Genomic DNA, 21611 nt, shown 5'->3' on the forward strand with positions numbered 1-21611 from the left:
GAACATAAATTTTAAAATAATATATAAAAATATTTTAAAGGGGTCATATGATGCGATTCATTCCATTTTTCCTTTCTCTTGGAGTGTTACAAGCTCTTGGTGCATGAAGAAGATCTGTAAAGTTGCAAAGACTAAAGTCTCAAATCCAAAGAGATATTCTTTATTCTTTAAGTTAAGACTCTGCCACGCCCCTCTAAAACAGCTCATTCAAACACGCCCCACATGTCTACGTCATTATGTGGAAATATATGCGTAATGCCACCCAAATGTTCACGCAAAGAAAATGAGGCGTTTCAGTAACCGCAGTTAATGTTGAAGCACGAATGTCAGGGAGATGCTGTGTGTATCTAGGTGAAAGCAAAAGCACTTTATTTGGCCTTCCGAAAGTAGATGCATTTAGGAATCTTTAAGATTACTTACACACAGAACCCGCACGCATTTTATGGATGACCACCGTTTGGTGAACCTAGGAGAGGAGGTATTCTTCAGACTTTGCTACGACATCTGGCACTTCTGAATCAACTACTGTAAGTATGTTTTGTTATTAAAGTATTTGCTATTGACTGTTCAAATGCATAGTTTTGCGTGTATGTGTGTGTGCACGTGTGTGTGTGTGTGTGTGTGAGAGAGAAAAGAGAAAGACGGGTCACACAGTGGAGTCCGCTGTCTTAACCGTCCGTGGCTTGTGTATTGCAAAAACAAACGAGCTTCATCACTGTGGTCTGTCACGCAACTCTGTTCCCCTTTTCGGCCTTGAACTTATGGTAAAACTATGGACATTATTAACTGTCTTTACATTTATTTTGAAAGATGAAGCTCGCGATTATGGAAAGGGGCGTTACATTTCTGACGAGTGCTTGCAATGTTCGGCTAACCACAATAGAAATCAGTGGATACTGAAACTGTTCCCAAAATTCTTTGAAATATCTTTTGTGTTCAGAAGAAGAAAGGCAAACAGGTTTGGAACAACAAGAGGGTGAGTAAATGTTGACAGAATTGTCATTTTTGGGTGAACTTTCCCTTTAACATATTCATGTTATGCATCTTACCTGTTTATCCCTCTGGAGGAGGGGCATGGTGAAGAGTGACACTTGTTTTTCTGTGAGAGAAACAGGTTCATTAATTCTTAATTTGCATAAGTCAATACTGCACTCATTTAGTCACATTTAGTCATTAACCTTATGGTGCAGACGGTAGTGCAGGGCTCGGTCTGAAAGCCATGGGTGTTTCAGGGACTGGGACGCACTCATTCTCCAACTGCACAAAATATAAATAAATAAATAAATATGCATCAAAGCACACAAACATACTGGTAACATTTCAGAATTAAAAAAAATAGGATTTGTCAAATTTAGCCAACTTTTGGGGACAAACAAACCTTTTGCTCTTCACAAGCAGGCGTGAGATAAAATCTTTGGCCTCCTCAGAGATGTCGGCAAATTCTGCCTCTTCAAAACTCCACTGACATGCCAGGATGTTATTTAGTGTCTCATTATCATCCTCACCCAGGAATGGAGACAAACACTGAGCCTACACACACGCAAACACAATTTTTTACAAAATTTCTCTCCTTTTGAATTATTTTGATTGTTCATTAATATCTATGGACTTACAGCATGTAAGTGATGACACCTAAACTCCACATATCAGTTGGGAATGAGACAAATTCATAGTTAATGACTTCAGGAGCCAGGAACTCAGGTGTACCAAAAGTTCCCTCAACTTTTTCCCTAGGTTTATATCTGAAAGGAAGATGAAGACAAATGGCGTGAGAGAAACAGTAGATTCATGAAGACAGGCAGAAAGAAAGCAAGTGTAAACACACACACAGAAACAAATACTAACCTCCTTGCGAGCCCAAAGTCATTATCTTTACTTTGTTTGTTTGTCGACTGACACAGAGAATGTTTTCAGGCTGTTGACAAAGTAAACACAAGGATTTCAAACTTCTTGTTCTTTTCATGGAGCTGTTCAAATGCAGATTATTATTAACAAGAATGTGTTTGCAACCTTTTAGGTCAAGGTGTAATATGTACATCTTGTGCATGTACTGAAGCCCTTCACTGATCTGTCTGATGAACAGCACTGTGTCCAACTCGGTCAGCTTGTAGTTCTCATCTATGATCCGGTCAACAGCTCTCCACCATCAAACACTAGGGGGTACACAGGGTACACAAAATACTCATAGAAACAAAGCATGTATGAGATTTACTAAGTGAAAGATGATGTCTGTGTGAAACAATGTGTTTGTAGATGTAACTTACTACTCCATCACTAGAATGATTTCATGTCGAGATTCAAAGGCGGCGTAGAGCTGGATCAGATTGGCATGGTCCAACTGGTTCATCACTTCAATCTCACACTTCACTACCTCCTGACAACACAAATGTGCATGAAAATCATAATTCATTACAATACATTGTATAATAGTACTGGTTTGAGGACCAGTGCTGTTTTTAACTATATATTAAACTAAATTAAAACCCTATGATTTTTTTTAATAAAAGTAAATCTGAAATAAGAACATATTTATTTATTTATTATTTAAATTTGAACAACTAGAAAATTTCTAAAATAAAACAAAATAAATATAAAAACAATTAAAATGAAAAAAGCACATAATCACTTACTAAAACGTAAACTAAAATTAAAACTGAAATAAAAAAACTAAGCTAATTCAAAATATTAATAGATATTATAACAGTATATACATAATACTAAAATATCACTGTTTAGAGTAATGTCATCTTAAAATGGACACAGGCATTTACCTTCTCTTTCTGACTCCGGCTTTGATGATCTTGGCTGCTAATACGAGGCCAGAAGATTTCTCTACACATTTGTGCACCATGCCAAACCGTCCTCTATTAAAATCAAAATAAGACAATAAAAAACACATTTAAATCACAAAATTTGAAAACTTGCAAATTCCCCTCATCCTTTGAATACTGCAAAGGAAAAATACTGTATAATCTCCTCCTTTCTCTTGGTATTTACTCTCACTAAGGGCTAAAAAAATATTCCTCATGTCTCACTCTCTCAGCATCTTTCTTTCACATACACACACACACACACACACACACACACACACACACACACACACACACACACACACACACACACACACACACGCACACACACCTGTCTGTCACTTTCATGCCCTTGTGTATCATGTGTCCTATAAGCTCTTAAAATGCTTAGCAATCTTATGCCATGGGTTTAATATCACAGGCATCCTGCTTTTAAAATTCTTTTATGTAAACGAATCTAATGTAATATGATGCAATGTAAATAATAACTCACCCTCCAGAACCTCCTCTTTAATTGATAGTGTAGTAACTTGTATCTGGTGGGTTTTGGTTGTCACTAGACAGTGTTCAAATGGTGCAGGTGGAGGAGTGGGAAGAAATCTGTGGGAAAGATTAGGAAATGTAACTACAAAAGGGGTAAATATAATTACAGTTATTCTCAGAATTTACTACTGTTTCCTTACCAATGACATATTCGTCAATTACTGGCTCTGCATCTTTCCTCTCCTCTGCTGTCCCCTCCTCTGGTCTCTCTGGTCCCGCCTCTGCATCTTACAGTCCTGCCTCCTCTTCCTCCTTCAATTCCTTATCCTCTTCACTCGGCTTTTTTTAAGTTCATCTGTCAGAGTCTCATCAGTAACATGCCTCTTAGTGCTGAAAGTTTTTTCCAGATTCTCCTCACAGCTACATGAATATTAAATTTATAAAAATAGGCATTAAATCAGCATATTAGAATGATCTATGAAGGATCATGTGACACTGAAGACTGGAGTAATGATGCTGAAAATTCAGCTTTGCCATTCAGCATATTAGAATGATCTATGAAGGATCATGAGAAATATAAAACACACTATTACTGTTTTTAATTTTATTTTGTTAATGAAATGCAGCCTTTGTGAGAATAAGAGATTTATTTCAAAAACATTACAGTTACTAGTCCCCCAAACTTTTTTAGTGTGTTTTACAATGAAATCAGTGTAATTTTTACTTATTTTAACCAAACTCGTACCTGAAAGTCATTTTCTAAACAAAATTCCAGACATACCTTCTTTCTGGTTGTGACTGTAATGCCTTCATCTGTCTGGTCAAGATGAGTTCAGAGCAGCTAGTTGTTTGTTTTTCTTCAGGTAACCATAAAGCCTCCTCTTTCTTTAACCTATCCTCTTCCTCATTTTTATCCTCCTCTTTTATCTGAAATAATTCAGCAGCAATTTCCTTGCCCTCTTGCCTCTTCTTCTACTGTACCTGTTGTTTTGTCATCCTTTCTTTCCCTATATTTGTCTACTTCCTGCTCCTCTTCAATAAGATCCAGATGCAACAGCTGTGGCTGACGGCAGTCTCTGCTGTGCATTGAGAAGCTGACTGTTCTGTTGGTTGAGCTTCTGCACTTCTTCAAAACCAGCCTGGACTAAGTCTTGAAAAGGAGAGGAAAATAAGAAAACAGTAGATAAAAAATAAAAGTAAAAAAAATAATGACATTAAATCTTTAACATTTCTTCTTTGTTTTATGTCAAACCTTTCGTTGTTTTTAAGTCTGAAAAAAATGCTAAAACTTTCAGTTTATTTTACAGATTTCCAATTAGATTTTTCAATGTAATATGTTCTTTTTTTTTTTCTCACCTGAATGGCATCCAATGGTTTCTTTTTCTTCTGGTTTTCAACCCCTTTTGGTACACTTTAGATTTTTCCTTCCATCCTTTTCTCTCTAAACTAGAGAGTGAAAAAGAACACTACAGTATCGAGAAGACCGAAGAGAAGAGTAATTTTGTAAAAAATATATATATATATATATATATATGATCAAAATTGTTTGGATAAAGGTATAAGCAAAGGGTCTCAAGTGAAGTGTCATAAATATTGTGAAAAACCTATTGTGCATGGTATTTTGAACCTCATTGTTTCATTCATTACTAATAGCGTCATCAGCCATTGTAAATAACATGGTTTTTCATTTATTAATCCCCCTTTAACTAAAACACCCTGCTTTTCAATGTAGTCAGTGGCACATACATTCATTATTCAAAAATGAGGTTTTCGAACAGGAAATGAATCTGATATTTTCTGATCACCACAGCAACCAATCATCTGCTATGAGCTGAATGCACAGTCGTGTCCTGAGAGCTGGTACTGAGAATCACTCATCATATCATCAGTTTAAATTTGTTTTATGCATGGCTCAAGCCAATGACAAGGAACAATGGAACCTGGCAAACCCCATGGTCTAGAAAATCCACAGGTTGAAATGCAGCAAAGCTTGACAAAAAATAAAATACTAATATAATAATATAATAATATAATAATAATAATAATTTGGAAATTAAACAAGACAAAGGAATATTTAATGAATATATATGCATCCAGTTTTTTTGTTCATATATTTTTTTCACATTAAAGATGACACAAACCTCACAGCAAACCAAAAAGCAAACGTGGAACACTTCATGGGTAAAATAAACAGACAAAGAAAAATAAAGTACATAAGTCCACGTCTGTGCAACAATAAACTTTTTAATCCATTCACATAGTCGACTGCTTCACAAACTTTACTTACTAATGCTAATTTTGCACATAATGTTTATATACTGAAAATTGTTTTTTGTAAATTTTGTTTGGCTCATTCATCCACTGTAGTTTGTAGAGTGTTTTCATCTGTAACTTCAGAAGTGTCTCCAAATGAGTAATTTTTAACACTAATTGTGCATAAAACATTTAAACTCACCCTGCTGCTGGAATTTTGAGTGTGAGTTTTTCAAGAACTGGCCATCTTGAGCGTTTCAACATTTCAGCAACGAAACTGACAACCTGCTGGACCATATCGCGCTCCAAAGCACTCAAGTTTCGCTGATCCTGTTGTTCCTCCTTCTCTCGAACAGTTTTCTATAACAACGACGCATATCACACAACTCTGCTCCACGCCCATCGCCCACCTGTAGCTGTGCCCTTGATCTTGACCGTGGTTATCCAGGTCGTCTCAGAGATGCTTCCTGCAGGGCGCGGAGTTTTGTCCATCTTGTATCACTCAGATCATTGACTTTGTACAAGAGCAGAAGATGAGAAGGATTTTGATGGAAGGCTTATCAGAAAGTTTGGTGAAGCTGGATGTCTGTTTGAGGAAGAAAGCAAAGCTCTTCTTGCTGTGGCACTCTTCCGCCGTTTGATCGCTTCCTGAGCATGAAGTGGTTTTGGGGTCAAAAACCCGAGCAAGAGAGTTGACAAGATTAGAGCTCAGGAATGACGACTTTTAAAACCAGTTAAAACAATTAGAACTGTTGTTATTTTCTTCTTCACGTCCTCTTGAAAATGCTTTCCAACCTACCTTTCATCTTTTTCCCTTCTCAATTCTCTTGCTGACTCTCTGTCTGGTGTCTTCAGCTTCAAAAACTGATGCTTTTTAGAGGGGTCATCATGTGTCTTCCTATTGGCCAGTGTTGGCGGGATCGTCCTTGGGGAGGGGGCTGCTGTGTGGCGTTAGAGTGTGAATCCATCTTGTGGGTCAAGAAAAAGCAGCTCGAAGTTACTCAAAGACGTGACATATCGACAGCACTGACAGACTTCTTTAAACATGTAAATTCTGTGACCTGTTTACAAAACGATTAGATTTTCTTCTGATCGACTGACAATCAACATCTCAGAGAAAGGGACCTGTGTTCCTATGTTGAGTGCTTTCACGTGACTATTGACAGACTGGGACAGCAACAGTTGTTTGGAACCCTGAAATGGCTCCGACTTCTGTTTTCAAGTTGGTTTTCCATTCCGACTGCGTCTCATTGTCTTTCGACGAAGCTCGGTAATGATCATCATTTAAAATGCTTTTGACGTTGTAAATAAATCAAAGACTACTGTGGAATAGTGTTTTTTCACCAGAGAAACAATTGGGTTTGTCTTTTTTCTCTACTTGAATAGATTTTCATGTTTAATAAATTGAATGTGTTATTTGCTACAACATGTGCCGAATTCAAATTTTTGCTGCGAAATGTTGTTTCCGACGTCAGGAGAACCGTGCGTTATAATATCAAGAAATGTTTAAAACTGTGATTTCCAATGATCCCTAAGCGAAATTATTACATTTACGACAAAAGCTCCTACATTTTCTAGTGACTATTCATGCCAGTTATTGATTATTTGTCTAGAATAAATAACATTAAACATTTCAATTTTTATCGAGATTTAAGTTACATGTTCAGCTCATGACTATTTCACTGACAACAAAATTAACTCCTTGTAAATGTCATATTTATAAAATGTGTTTTAGGCCTTTATTCAAATGCATCAACAACTGGAAAAGTTTAAGTAAAACGGAAAAATCATATACATATTTGTGCAACACTTTACAACAAGTTTCTCATTTGTTAACAGGCCATACCACATTAGTGTATATACAAGCTAAAAATGAACAACTACAGTATCACTTTTAGAATCAGGAAACAAATACTCCCCTAGTAACTAAGAACTTCCCTTATATCGATTAACGTCTTATCTCAATTCTCTGCTTTTAAGGGTTTTGTTAATTTGAGGTTAATGGCAGGATTAAGGATCTTAAATAGGCCCACTGCAGAATAGACATTAATATATGGGGAATAACTACTAATAAACAGCCAATATGCTAGTAATATGCAGGCTCAATAACCACTATTAAGATTGAGAACTGGTCCGGAAACATAAAATGTTACAACAACACTCCTAAAGGCTTTTGTAATTGTGGTTAAGGTTAATTTCTAGCCATTTACCTAAAAGAGTGATAAAATGAAAACTTTTGGTATCTGTTAGTTTATTTAATGGACCTGCGTCGAACAGGGAATTAACAATGGAAACAGTGGTTCATTTTATTAATTAATGTTAACAGATTATCAGATACGGTACCTACATGTATTGCTCATACTCATGAGAAAAGGATAAAAAACAATGGAAAAATTTATTAGTAAGGCGTAAAGTAGAAACCTTTTTCTGTGGCAATTGAACTAACTTTAGCCACTGATGGCTGGTGCCAATGAAGCTTAACTACTTGTAGTTAACGCCATGAATTTTCTTTTACACAAACTCATTCCACTCAATTGCCACCTCTCGCTCAAGTAACACGTGTGAGACCTTTTCCACACACGTAACCTTCCAGCATGAACCTGCCTAACGTTTGCTAACCGTTTTCCACAACCCCTTCCTCTTCACCATAACAGGAATCTTGATGTCCAATGCCCATTCTTTTAGCAACATTACCCCCAAAGGGCAATAATGCATGTATATAAAGTTGTTAAATTCACAGAGAGATTAAGAGAAATGACAATAAGCTAAGACAATCTTCAAACACACCCAAACGGTGCTACAGTATACTTTTTACCACAGATAGAAGATAGCGTCCCGTCTAAACGCACTTTTCACACGCTACAACACGTAACCCATATAGCTTGTACAATATTAACACAACAGCTAAAGCAGATGACCCGATACCATAGATTCCCGTAATACAATAACCTTATTTTAGCCTGGATCGTTGTGTGTCACACTGTTTTGGGTATGCCACCCCATTACGAGCGCACAGCTGATTTCTTGGAGTAGTAATAGTTTTGTTTTCGGATTGGCTGATGTATTGATAGCTAGCCGCGCTGAACATTTAGTATATTCTCGAGAGGTATTGTCGGTGGTCGCCTTTGGTATTGAACCTTGATAATTTTGAAGTGGATCTCTCAGCTGTTCAGACACACACGAGCTTATAAAAAGGGACTTAATTTGTCTACACATTCCCCTTTGTGTGCGCTGAGAGAGTTTTTGTGTTCATACAGTAATATGCCTTGACTAGTGTATAGTTCGTGATTTAATTGCTGATTTACAAAACCCTTCTAGCCGCAGTATAGAGATTGAGTGACATGTAATTCTATGGATACGCCGAACCTCTTGCATTTTCGTGTGATGTGGTGTCTGCTATTGAAATGTCATTTTGAATGCATAAAAACGCATGGGTTCAATCAGTGAAGGCATCGATGTGACTGTCACTCCACCATGACGTTTAATCCATTTGAAAGATTATTGCCTAAATCTACATGATCAAACCACGCATATTAGGAATGGATTCTGAAGGATCATGTGACACTGAACAAACTTGAGTAAATGACTGCTGAATACAATTTTGATATTTGCCATGACAAAAATACATTTACATTTAGAATGGATTCATGGCGAAAATAGTTTTTTTTTATGAATATGTGCACTAATTTCCCTTTTGTTAAACTGTACTTGTTTGCAAATATAAATTCGACTTGCTGGATGTTTCTTTTAACAGATATTTCAAAATCGTTAATTATTTGACAGGGCATGTGATTTTAGAGACTACTGATGTTTTCTTATGAGGCGGATAAACAAAACAGAAATCTAATGAAGATGGAATAGAGGTTATTGGCATAGTACTGTGTTACATAGATGGGGAACATGCTATTACGGCCCTGAAGAGATGGATCACAGAATGGGCAAAGCGCTAGGAATTATATGTCGTGTAGAATAATGTGTAGACTTATTAACAGGACTCACACAGAGACCTAATTCGCCTTTAGCAGCGTGCACGAGATGATTGTATACACTGTCCTGGCAGTCACAGGCAGATGATCACATAACATCATGCTGCCAAACCAAATGGTATTAAACATCAAAGAAATCAACAAACAGATTTTTAAAACGACCTTTTAATCATGCTTGGCCCTACCCGAAAAAAAAAAGGTTTTTCAATGGCTAACATAAACTGACTGGTTACCACACTCCTTAACAATATATATATTCTATGAATTATATTATATATATATATTATATTATATTTATTTTTTTTTTTTTCTTTTTTATTTTTGTTTTTTTTTCAGCAAATAAGAAACGCATACAGTTTTTTGGGACAACGTTAGGGTAAGTAAATTGCCGGACAGAATTTCCATTTTGGCAGAACTATCCTTTACATTGTGACCGTTAATTTTTATTTACCACAAGGTGGCAGAGACTACATACATACACTGTATACCATTAGAGCTACTGTGTGGGAACTTGATAGAAAACATCAAGTATGCATATGAAATATCGACTTCATGGTTTTAAAAATGTAACCTAATACAGTGTTTTCTTATTACGTATAACAGCCCTGTCCCCAGAACAACCAGGCTGAAGGGGATGACAGCCCATAAAGTCAGGACTGTTGCTGAATACATCTTAAACTACCTGAAGAGACTGAGTGTCAGTCACCTCTTTAATGCCTCAAAACTATCCCCTTATAAATATGTTATATGTGTCATGTTGGCACAAGCACATGGAAATGTGTGCACTTTGCCAGAGAATGGTTTTCAGTGGGGTGTGGGAGAGAGAACAATGTACAGGTGCACCAGCTACTGTACACCGATAATGCAATCCTTACTAGAAACTGTAAGAAGAGAACTTTAAAACCGGTGTGGGTGTGCATGGTGATCGTGATTTGCACCAAGTACCACATGTTCCTGGATCAACATCCTTGTTGATCCTGGAACCACATTCCAATCAACCAATCAGGATTGAGATATACTTTTTCAGGGAATATCTGTTTTAGGCTTACGATCAGGGTTAGGTGCTTCTACACTATTGTTATGCAGCTATCCATTTCACACTGATTTTAGGAATAAATTATGGGTAGGGTTAGGTTTAGGGGTAGGGATTGGGTTAAGCCTGTATTTTTGGACAATAATGTTGATCCAGGGATCATCAAAAGATGTTGATCCAAGAAGGTCTTACTAGTTAAAACCATGGCAAGGGGGTGTGCATATATAGGGGCACATGTATGTATCCACAAGAGTGTGTTGCGGCATCTCAATGTCAATGTATGCATATATAGAAAGCAGCATGCGCAGGAGGCTATTTCAGGGTGGAACGTAACAAAATGCCCTCCATCCCCTGACGGATTCCATCCTCTCTATACCCTCTGCTATCCTCCCTCCCTTCCGCCCTTCAAACTTGCCATCCCGGAAGGTCACTGAGCAGATCCCCTCCCCCTGTCTCTCAGTGTATGTAGTGAGAGGGTGGTCGGCACTGGCTGAGTGTGCGCACAATGTTGACGTGAGGGAGTCCCAGGGAAACACTGAGACGTAACTCACTTCAGGTGACGACACCAGCTGGCCCATAAAATAAGATAAATATTGAGAATGCCTTGCATTTTTTCGTCCAGTAAAATATCTAATAATCCTTACAGATCCTAAGAGTTACAAGTAAATATTTTTAAATGCAAATTGTTGAAATGTTAAGATGTGGTTATGAGCATATTAAAGTTTTATGCAATAAACATGATAAAGGTGCAAAAAAACTTCCATTCAAAGACAGTACACAAATGTAATTTTACAAAGGGTTTTCCTTGGAATTGTTTTACATCAACACAGTGATAAATCTTCATGGGTTTTTCTGTCTCATTTTTTTTTCTGTCTCTATAGTAATTTTTTTTTGTGATAAATCTTAAAAGATGTCTACAATGTCAAATGAATGCAGTATCTGCTGCTGTGCTGAATCTAAGACAACACAACAGTCATATTTTTCTAAACGCATGTATTCAAATTGCTTAGAATCAGCATAAATCTGTTTCATTGTAAAAACAATTTATTCACTACAAAAAAGTATGAACATGGTTAAACTATGGCTAGCTGTGGACCAAGATATAATCATTAAGTTAAAATAAAATTTGTGCAAATTTAACAGTTTAGTGCAAAATATGTTTGCCAATTTAAAATGCTTTCAACATCACCTGAGGACGCATCACAAACAGAACAGATTTAACCGTCTATTAACTTAATTCCTAAATTGCATTGACTGCTCTCTAAAATATAAGACACCAAAGTTTCAGGAGTTTAGGACACAGCATAGGACACGATGCCTTATTCGTTAACTGTTTTATTTCCTATCTGGGTTTATTTATGTGCTTAATTTTTAGGGATTAACTTTTTTCTAAGACATTGTTAGATGCAAGTGTTTCCTGAACATAGCTATGCAAAGATTTGATTTCAAAAACAGTATCACTATTTCTTGTTATGATGTGGATAAATCTGTATTTAATCTCAGAATGATCTCAAAGTAAAAAGAGGTGCTTCAAAGTATGGATTTTGTGGTGGCTGTGCTTTAAAATTAAATGATTAACAGTTGAAAAACATTTGTTAGAATTTTAGAAAGTAATCAAATGTAATACGTTACATTACTTTAAGTAGCCTAATGGAAATAGTTTACTCTACGTATTACATTTTTAATATGGTAACTTGTAATCAGTAACCTATTACATTTTGCAAAGTAACCTTCCCAACACTGATATATGCAGTTTATTAGATTTTTAAAAGATTGTAAATTATATTATGTAAATTAATGGAAATTTTAGCCATTAAAATACACAATCTTAAGCATAGGCGCCCTAAATATTTTGTTTGTAAGCATGGCATATTGACCCTCTCACTATAGATTCACTATGGTCAACATGGTACACCACCTGACACTTAACTAACAAGTCTGCAGTCCTTCATAATGCAGAGTTTGTCAATATGAAACTCCCTCTTCCACCTCCTCAGAACACCTGCTAAATCCAACTCGAAGACAAGAAGTCTTGAGTTAATACCAGACTTTTTCACATTAGCACGCGCTGTTCTAAATCAAGTGATGGAGTATTTCAGGAGTAATATTTTCACTATATTTTTCTCAGCTTTTCGTAACACATGTTAGCTTATCTTTACTTCTTTTATTTTTTACTTTTTTGTGGAAAACATTAGAAGTTCTAGTAAAATAGATTTATTTTGTGGGAATGTGAAATCATTTTGAAGAGACCAGATCAGTTTACCAGAGGTCAACAAAAATGTTCACATATAATAAAGTACACGTTGGTGTTTCTGTTATTTATTTGTTACACATTGAAAAGCACAAAAATCCATGTTCACTTTATATTAGATATTAGAAATGGCATTTGTTTATCTTAAAATATCTAATCCCAAAATTAAATATCTAGTTTAAATGGAGATTCTATAATGTGTCTCTAATGGGAGATTTTACACCTCAACCCAATCACGGAAATGTAAACAATGAATACTGCTACCGCGCTGACCTGGTGTTGCATGAAGTCACTTAAAGTTCACCCAAACGTCATCATTTACTCAACCTCAAGTTGTTCCAAACCTGTATGAGTTTCTTTCTTCTATTAAACACAAAAAATATATTTTTAAGAAGGCTGGTAAACAAACAGCTGACGGTAGCCTTTGACTTCCATTTATACCATTTTAGCCATACAATGGAAGTCAATGGCAACTGTTTGGTTACTGAAATTCTTTGGAATATATATTTTTTTGTGTCTGTTCAGTGGAAGAAAGAAACTCATATAGGTTTGTTTGAAACAACTGAGGGTGAGGAAATGATGACAGAATTTTCATTTTTGGTGAACTATTCCTTCAAAAAACATTTGGAAACTTTTAGGAAGATGATGGAAGTCAAATAAATATTGTTATTACTCCACTTTATCAATTTTTCCACAAATTGTAAAAAGTGCAAAGCTACCAGCTAGCCTATGCTACAATTACAATGACTCAAGCACTACAAGCAACACCTAGTATTTTGTGGTATGAGCACATGTGTTCTGAATGCCACTTGGGTAGGAGGGCAGGTCACTGAAATTACAAGGGAAGTCAAAACTAACATGAGAGAAGGAAGACAGTAAAATACACAGTATCACTCTGTTTACATGTACTATAAAGTTTCTATAAAAATTCTTCAGTTTTTATAAAGTTGCTGCATTTTCATGCTAGATATTAACAGTCAGTTAGGGTCATTTAATTTTAAAAATATTGCTATCACAAGTTTAGAAATTGGGGGGTATTAATTGATCGAAAACATGGGTTCGTAACAAGCCTTTCTTTGATGTTTCTGTTCAGAACTGTATGCTAGTTGAATGCTAGCCGCTAACACTTGTTTCTAAGAAGCACTAGTTTACTTTCCATTTCATGTCTTAGAAAAAAAGATTTATTAATCCAGATTAAGTAAATATTCTGTAATCTTAGTAAGGACATCGTTATGAACTTGGATTCTATGTAATCTCTCAGTTTTAGTCACCGTGAAATCTAAATCAGTATCATCAAAAACTGTTGCTGCTTTAGTGAAAAAGTGCTAGATAATGCATTTCCAGATAATCCATTTCAAATCAAAACAAAACTTACACATTTACTTCTGTCTATATATCCAAGAGGAGTCTTTGAAATGGACAAAATCTTCAATGGACCCTTTTCACAAGACTGTGATCACGTGTTTAATGGTCACCAGCATCATAAATCCTCAAAAGTTTTTCATATATATATATATATATATCTATATATATATATATATATATATATATATATATATATATATATATATATATATAGATATATATATATATAATGCATTTACACTATTCTTTGTAGCCTATTATATCACCTTTGCATCAAATTACAAATAAAAAAGCAGTTAATGCTAAAATGCGCTTGTATGTTCCTAATGCCCGCGTCTAGGTTTGAGGGCCCGGTAAAATTTGACATAGTTCTCTCTTCTGACTGTCATTATCAGTCTCTCTCAATTTTTTTCCTTTTATTGAAAGTCATGAACACACTATAGTGGAGTTTTTCTTTTGCTATTTGACCAAATGGAAATGCAAAAACTATATATTTGTTCTACTCTCTCATTCACTGCTTTTCAAGTTCACCCAACTATTGATAAACTTCCGCTGCTGGAGAACCCCGAGAAACAAAAGGTCCATCACATCGTTATATTTAGCTTTAAAATCTATTTCTTCTGTGCATCACTAGGTTCAAGCCCATCTATTGCACGTGTTTTCGACCAGACTCTCAGATAACCCTGAAGTCCTAGTTTTTAAAAAAAATATATAGTTTTCCCTGCTAAATTTGTGTATAAACTACATTCATTAATTTTCATTCATAAGAAACATTATGCAATATTACTATATTATATAATACCTAACAGCTCATTAGCTGGAAATTTTGATAAAATTCAGCTATTTAATTTAACTTTACCCCACTTGTGGATTATTTAAAGCTAAAGCAAATGGATAAAAAAGTGTTTCATGAATCATAGAACAATGCTTAACCATTCAAATCACATGTAAATACAATCAAATTTCATGTACATACAATCATGTGGATTAGCACCAAATTAAATTTGTAATGTCAATTTTGGGAAAAGAAAAAGTCCAATTTGAATATATTACATAAGTTTGTACCTGAATGTAAATAGATGCACTTTCTGGTGAACTGTCTCTTTTTCCTCTTGTATGTAAATAAATTCCAAAATCGTCTCCATAGGATGGATGCAAACCAAACAACACACGTTCCCACAAATCCAAAGGTCCTTATCCTGCAAGACAATTCTCCATGACAACTACATTCACACCAAGCAAGCCTCCTTTTCTTTTTAACTTTCCTTAACTTTGTTTTAGTATCTGTCTCCCTCTCTTTCTCTTCTTTTAACATACGGTCCTGTTGGTTGACATGAGCCGTGAGGCAAGCTACATAGATTACAAAATGTGGGCAGTCACAGCAAAGGAGAGATGTGGGGAATGGGAAGAGAACGCCAGCCCCCCCACCCCCCATATAAGAAGCACCAAACATCTGGTCAGTCAGGCAAGACAAGAGGTGGACAGGTGGAACTATGGCTCCATGGCAAACGGAGGGCAGTTAGCAGAACTCTACTATATCCTTTAAAACGGTTAGACACAGCACTTAAAGTGCTCACTCACTCACACACACACCACACACCACACCACACGCACACACACCACACAATGGGGTTCAAGTGAATGGGCACATGGTCTGGTATAATCTGACACAGCCCTAGCAAGCACCCATACTCAGCATAATCTAGTAAGGTACCACTCTGAGACTCCAAGAACATTTTAAAGAGAAATGGCCAACTTGTCCTAGATTCTCCACATGTGGTGACTACTACATAATCAGACTAGAGATATGTGCACATGCACATTGCCATTCAAACAACACAGTTCACAGCTATTCAAAACACCAATGCTGTGTGATCACAATCACAAAGCAATTAGAGATATGTTGGGGGGCTTTAAAACCATCCACAGTAGCAACCTGATTTAGGAATAGACTGCAGTTCTTGGGTTACTTCTTTCTGACTTTGCCTTGCACCCCTATAGTGTCATCAATACACCAGTAATATAAAGCATGCGTAAATACAAAAATAACAAGAATTTGAAAACTAAAAAACTAATTTAATAAACAATATAAGATGATGAAATGTATATATGTGTTTGTTTGTGCTTTTTTGAAAATAAAAAAAAAAAAAAAGTATGTAGTTTAGAATATCCATTTATATGTATACAGTGCAGATCAAAATTAGAGAAAAAACTATAAATACTATTTTTTCTCTGAAATAGTGTTAATCTTAATCACGACTCAAGATTTTGGAGGGTTACAGCTTATAAAAAATTAGTTAGGAAGTGTAGAGGTTCGCCTCGCTTTGAATGACTTCAACACATCTGCGGCTGCAGGAACTTCACTAGTTTCTCTCACACTGCGCGTGGTGTGATTTTGGTCCACTCTTCTTCCAGACTCTAGTTTGAACTGTGGTGGGTTTTTCTAGCCATAACTTTGTTGATAAGGATTTTCCCAGAGCATTTTCAGTTAGGTTTAGACCCAGGACTCTGGGCTGTGGGCGTCTCATTATTTCAATGTTTTCAGCTTCCAAGGAACTGCGTAAATATCCATTTTGAAGTAAGCGGTAACAGGGACAATTGTCTTTGCAGTGAACAAATTGCAGGTTGATTGGGAGATGCTTGCAGGGAAGAACTGCATGTTGCTGAAGGAGGTTCTGATAACATCTGCATTCACTCTGCCATGTAGCTCTATAAGAGAGCCCAACTCCTGCTGCAGAAACATCCCCCAAACCATGGACACGTTCCTCCTCCACCTTCTTTACACACCGGACTTGGGCTTCACTTAAATGTGCCGAGACAGATCCTTACCCTGTTCAGCACTGAGACTGGTGAGCAATTCCAGCTGCAGATTGAACCGTGCATTTTGACCGACCAGCCCTTTTGGGGGACTTGAAATGACTTTTTTTGTCGATTGTAAACCTGCAATATTCTAGAAATCACAGATTTGGAATGACCATGTTTATCATGCAATGGCTGAAAGGGTCATAGCTTTAGCCTTCATCTGGGACAACTCCTGTTGCAGGCTTTCAGTCAACTTAGAGCAGTCTGCAATTCTTGCAATTTCAGTGAAAATGAGAGAAATGCTGGCAAATAGGTTTGTCGATATAAATAGGAAATTAGCATCCAGGTTCTAGATTATACACCAATAACTTGGAGGGTATCTGGTAAATGTTCTCGTAAATTTTGATCAGAGTTCTTTTTTCAAATATCTCATTTCAGTTTTTATACTGTGGCTTTAGAATACAAATAAATTTATGAGCAATGGGCCTGAAATCATGCCTAAAAAACTGCCCTTCTCCCTCCTCCTGTTTAGGATAACTTCAAATTTGACTAAGCAGTAGCCTAACCTTGAAATTGAGGAAATTGCAGGTTGTTTTCTAATTTTGATCCCTACTGTGTATGTGTGTGTGTGTGTGTGTGTGTGTGTGTGCGCGTGCAGCTCTGCTAAGCTGTGGAAACTTCTCTCCTCTTCTCCACTAAGTCAAAGGCGACATAAAGATACAAAGAGTTTATAATTCATAATGTACGATTTTTTTTAATTATTACTTTGGGGTTATGTATAACAAACCCAGTCACAAAAAAATATTAAAACTATATCCCATGACTTTATATCACGTTTTTCTTTTTTAAGATTGTGGAATACTGTGCCACCATTTTTGCTGTTTTGGCATAATGTTCATAACATAATGTTTCAAAACTATAAACATAAACACATGGACACATAACACTGTGACTCTAAACTCAGTTGTGATGAAAACTCTTCAATATGCATATGCAGAAAAAAATTGTTACTTAATCACACCCAAAATGGTGGGACTTTACGGCATCATATTGATTTGGATTGTGATTGTTTCACTGAAAGTTGGTCTTCATCACATCTATTTTTTTGTTCTCTTATTTTTGTGTTTTACTTTCTTTGTGTATTTTTATTCATGTTTCAATTTAAGTTATCATTCATTAATGTATTCAGCTAATAACTGTTGGCAAGAGCAATTGACAATTTTGCATGTCAATAAAAACATAATTCACACAACACGCCGCTGTTGTTGTTGTGTTTACTGTAAAACCGTTAACCAAGGCTACACTCTAAGATGCATCATTTACTGAGTTTTCTGGAGCTCAGCCATCCAGCTACACAGACTGTCAACACACTCTCAACAGGTTAGAATTTCATTTCTTTCTTTAAAATGTCTATAATGATAAGCTTTCAAATGCTAATTGGTTTCCAATAGGTCTTTTTCTCTTTTTAGTTGAAGAGAACATGGTAAGTGTGACCAGCTCTGTTCAATTAAGGATACTCCTCCTCTTCTTCACTAGTAACAAACAAAGATACGTGAATTTTTGGTCCATTTTGTTATAATTATATTTTATTTTAGGTTCACTTTCATAAACATACACAACTATTCCCTTGACTTTATATTGCTTTTACCTTTTAACATTGTGAAAGTGCTCACATACTACTTTTGGCCTTCATAAACAATTGTTTTCACATAACAAATGAAAGGAGACACTGTCCTTTTTCTGTTAACATTGTGCAGGCCTCACAAACTGTATTGCTTTTGCTTCTATGAAAGAGACTTACTGTCTAAATTCATTTGTGTACACAGACATAGAGGATTGTGAAGCTATTTCACTGGAGCTTAGTCTTCAATACACTATTACATGTTCTGTTTTGTTTTATTCTTTAAGCATTTATTTTATGTTCAATATCCACTGTCATTCATTAATGTATTCTGCTATTAATGGGCCTGTTAGAACGACTGGCCATTTTTGATACAATTTCACATCATTAAAAAAAAGTACCTAATTGACACGTCGTTATTGTTGTTGTTGATTTTATGGAAACCCTAATAGACACTTCAAAATATTATAAGACCAGGCAGATAGAGGGATAAAAAACAATATTAATAAATAATATATACAAATAATACTGATATTAATTATTTGGGTTTAACATACTAATATTAAGGAAAAAACTATCATTAAAAAGGTTATTTTATAACACTAATAAGGACCTATAAATAGCATTCTACAATTCATGCAACTAAAAAGGTTTTTCTGCATTGTTACAAGCTATTGTATTAAGCACTATATAAAAGGGTTCGGCATATATATACAAACCTATTTGTATTATATATATATATCACACACACAACAATCATATATACACACACACACAGCCACACTATATTGCAGACATTTGTGACATTTTGACATGTTGTACTGCTTAGTACTGAAAATTGTGGGGGGCGAAAAATTGGGTAAAAGTAAAGAGGCCTTATACTTAAACTAAAAAAAGACATATAGTTTATTATAAAACTGGGTTTCTTAAACAATGATCTGTCAGTCATGACCAACAGGGTTTTCCTTAACTATTCTCAGATACCGAGAAAATCTGTGAAAAGTGATGTCAAATCACAACCCCAAAAAAAAACTTTAAATATGTAATACACATAACACTATGTAAAACAAGCAGATAAATTGGCACATGTATGTCTAAAGGGATACTCCCACTCAAAAAACAAATATACTAACCATTTTAGTCTCAGATATCACTGATATAAAATAAGAAATGTCACAGGTGTAGTCATAAGACATACTGTTAGTTTTGTAAGCCATATTGTGTCAGCAAGCAATGCAGTATAATATTACATAAACGGGCGCCCCCTCCTGTACGATCAGTAAACATACACAATGCCTCAGCACGTTTATGGTATATTCTACATTACCTTGCTACTTTATTGAAAGTTGCTAAACTTTTTTGGGTGTCTGGCATGTGGAATTTGGACTGATGGTTAAGTGTGCATGTGCAAAGCTCTATAAAAATCAACCAGAAGTATGGCATAGCTTGTAAGTGAAGAAAGTAGTAACATTGCAGTGGAAAATTTAACTTGAAAGATTATTTTCTATTTATTTTCAAATAACTGTGGTATGCTGTCAAAATAACACAGACAATAATTCCTCAGTTGGCAAAAACCTAATAAAAAAAAAGAGTTTTTAGTGGGATGCTGATTCATGGTAACAAACAGCCCCCTCTGTGGACATATTTAAAGCAGTAAAACACAACTAGCTCAAAATAATATACAAACAACTCTCTCTGTAACTCTGGATTATACAATACCTTTTAAACATTTTGGGGGTTGATAGATTCCTAAGATTTTTGAAAGAAGTTCTCTGATGTATACCAAGGCGGCATATATCAACAATTACAGCAAAACAAGTTTTATTTTGAAATAATATTACAATAAATAATAAAATGTTTTATATTTGAATATGTTTAAAATGTAATTTATAGTTGCGAACTTGAAGGCGAACCTGATTTCTTTTTTTTTTTTTTTTTTGCAGCCAGGACTCCAATCTTCAGTGTCACATGATCTTTCATAAATTATCCTGATATGCTGATTTAGTACTTAAGAGACATTTCTTATTATTATCAGTGTTGAAATCAGATATGCCGCATAATGTTTATACATTTTCATACATTAATACATTTTATCAGGATTCTTTGATGAATAAAGAATCAAAAGAAAAGCATTTATTTAAAATGTTTCTAACAATATAAATGTCTTTACACTTTTGATCAATTTAATATGCCGCGCTGAATAAAAAGTATTTCTGTCTTTCAAAACAAAAAAAAAAAAATATCAAACTTTTTTGAACGGAGTGTTTACATACCTATGAGATGGGCACACAGGGGTACAGGCTTTGCTGCTATAAACCAGCAATGTTCTGTTCATTCAAAGTAACCCCCAAACGGCAATGTGGTATGAACATGGTGTCAGGGTCTAGCATTTGTTTTTTGGAGAGTTACCTGCTCCAGAGTCTGTAGTTTGGACATGTTTGAGCTCCCAGTAGCAACGCATTCTTTCTACGCGCAAGTGTCCCAAAAAACCCAAGTCGACCCATGCCAAGCTCCTTGACCCGTGATTCCTCTCCTCCATGGCTCTGTTGTTAAGCAACGCAGGACAGGATGGGCAGCAGCAGCACTGTTTTATTAGACAACTGGCACACTGCCTCCTCTTGTCTGCAGTAAACTTGATATTGTCTTCTGATCTGAAAATAGAGAAAACGTTAAAAATCAATCAATCAATCGGGAGGAAAAATCAGTCAGCTTTAAGCCTTCCAGGACCTGATCCTGATACACAAGCATTTTTAGAATGATATTGGCTTTTATCCACCTTATTTTGCACCATGTAAGTTCTTTGATGGAAAGAATAATAAGAAAGGAAGAAAAGAAAGTAACTGTAAAACTATTTACAAACCAGAGTGTTTATTATTATTTCCTTATGATGATAATAATGATAACAAATACTAGTCTGCAATATCAAGCAGCATAACAGACCACTAAAATAACTGGAAGCGGATGACACCGGATACAACACTTCAATAAACATCAAGATTAATAATGA

The 21611-nt window shown here is 35.6% G+C and overlaps 1 pseudogene; it reads right to left on the reverse strand.

The window, feature by feature from the left end:
- Positions 1–1053: 1053 nt before the first annotated feature.
- Positions 1054–21040, reverse strand: LOC122149055 (annotated as a pseudogene).
- Positions 21041–21611: the final 571 nt, after the last annotated feature.

This window comes from Cyprinus carpio, chromosome A20 (assembly GCF_018340385.1).
Source record: "Cyprinus carpio isolate SPL01 chromosome A20, ASM1834038v1, whole genome shotgun sequence".
Classification (NCBI taxonomy): Eukaryota; Metazoa; Chordata; class Actinopteri; order Cypriniformes; family Cyprinidae; genus Cyprinus; species Cyprinus carpio.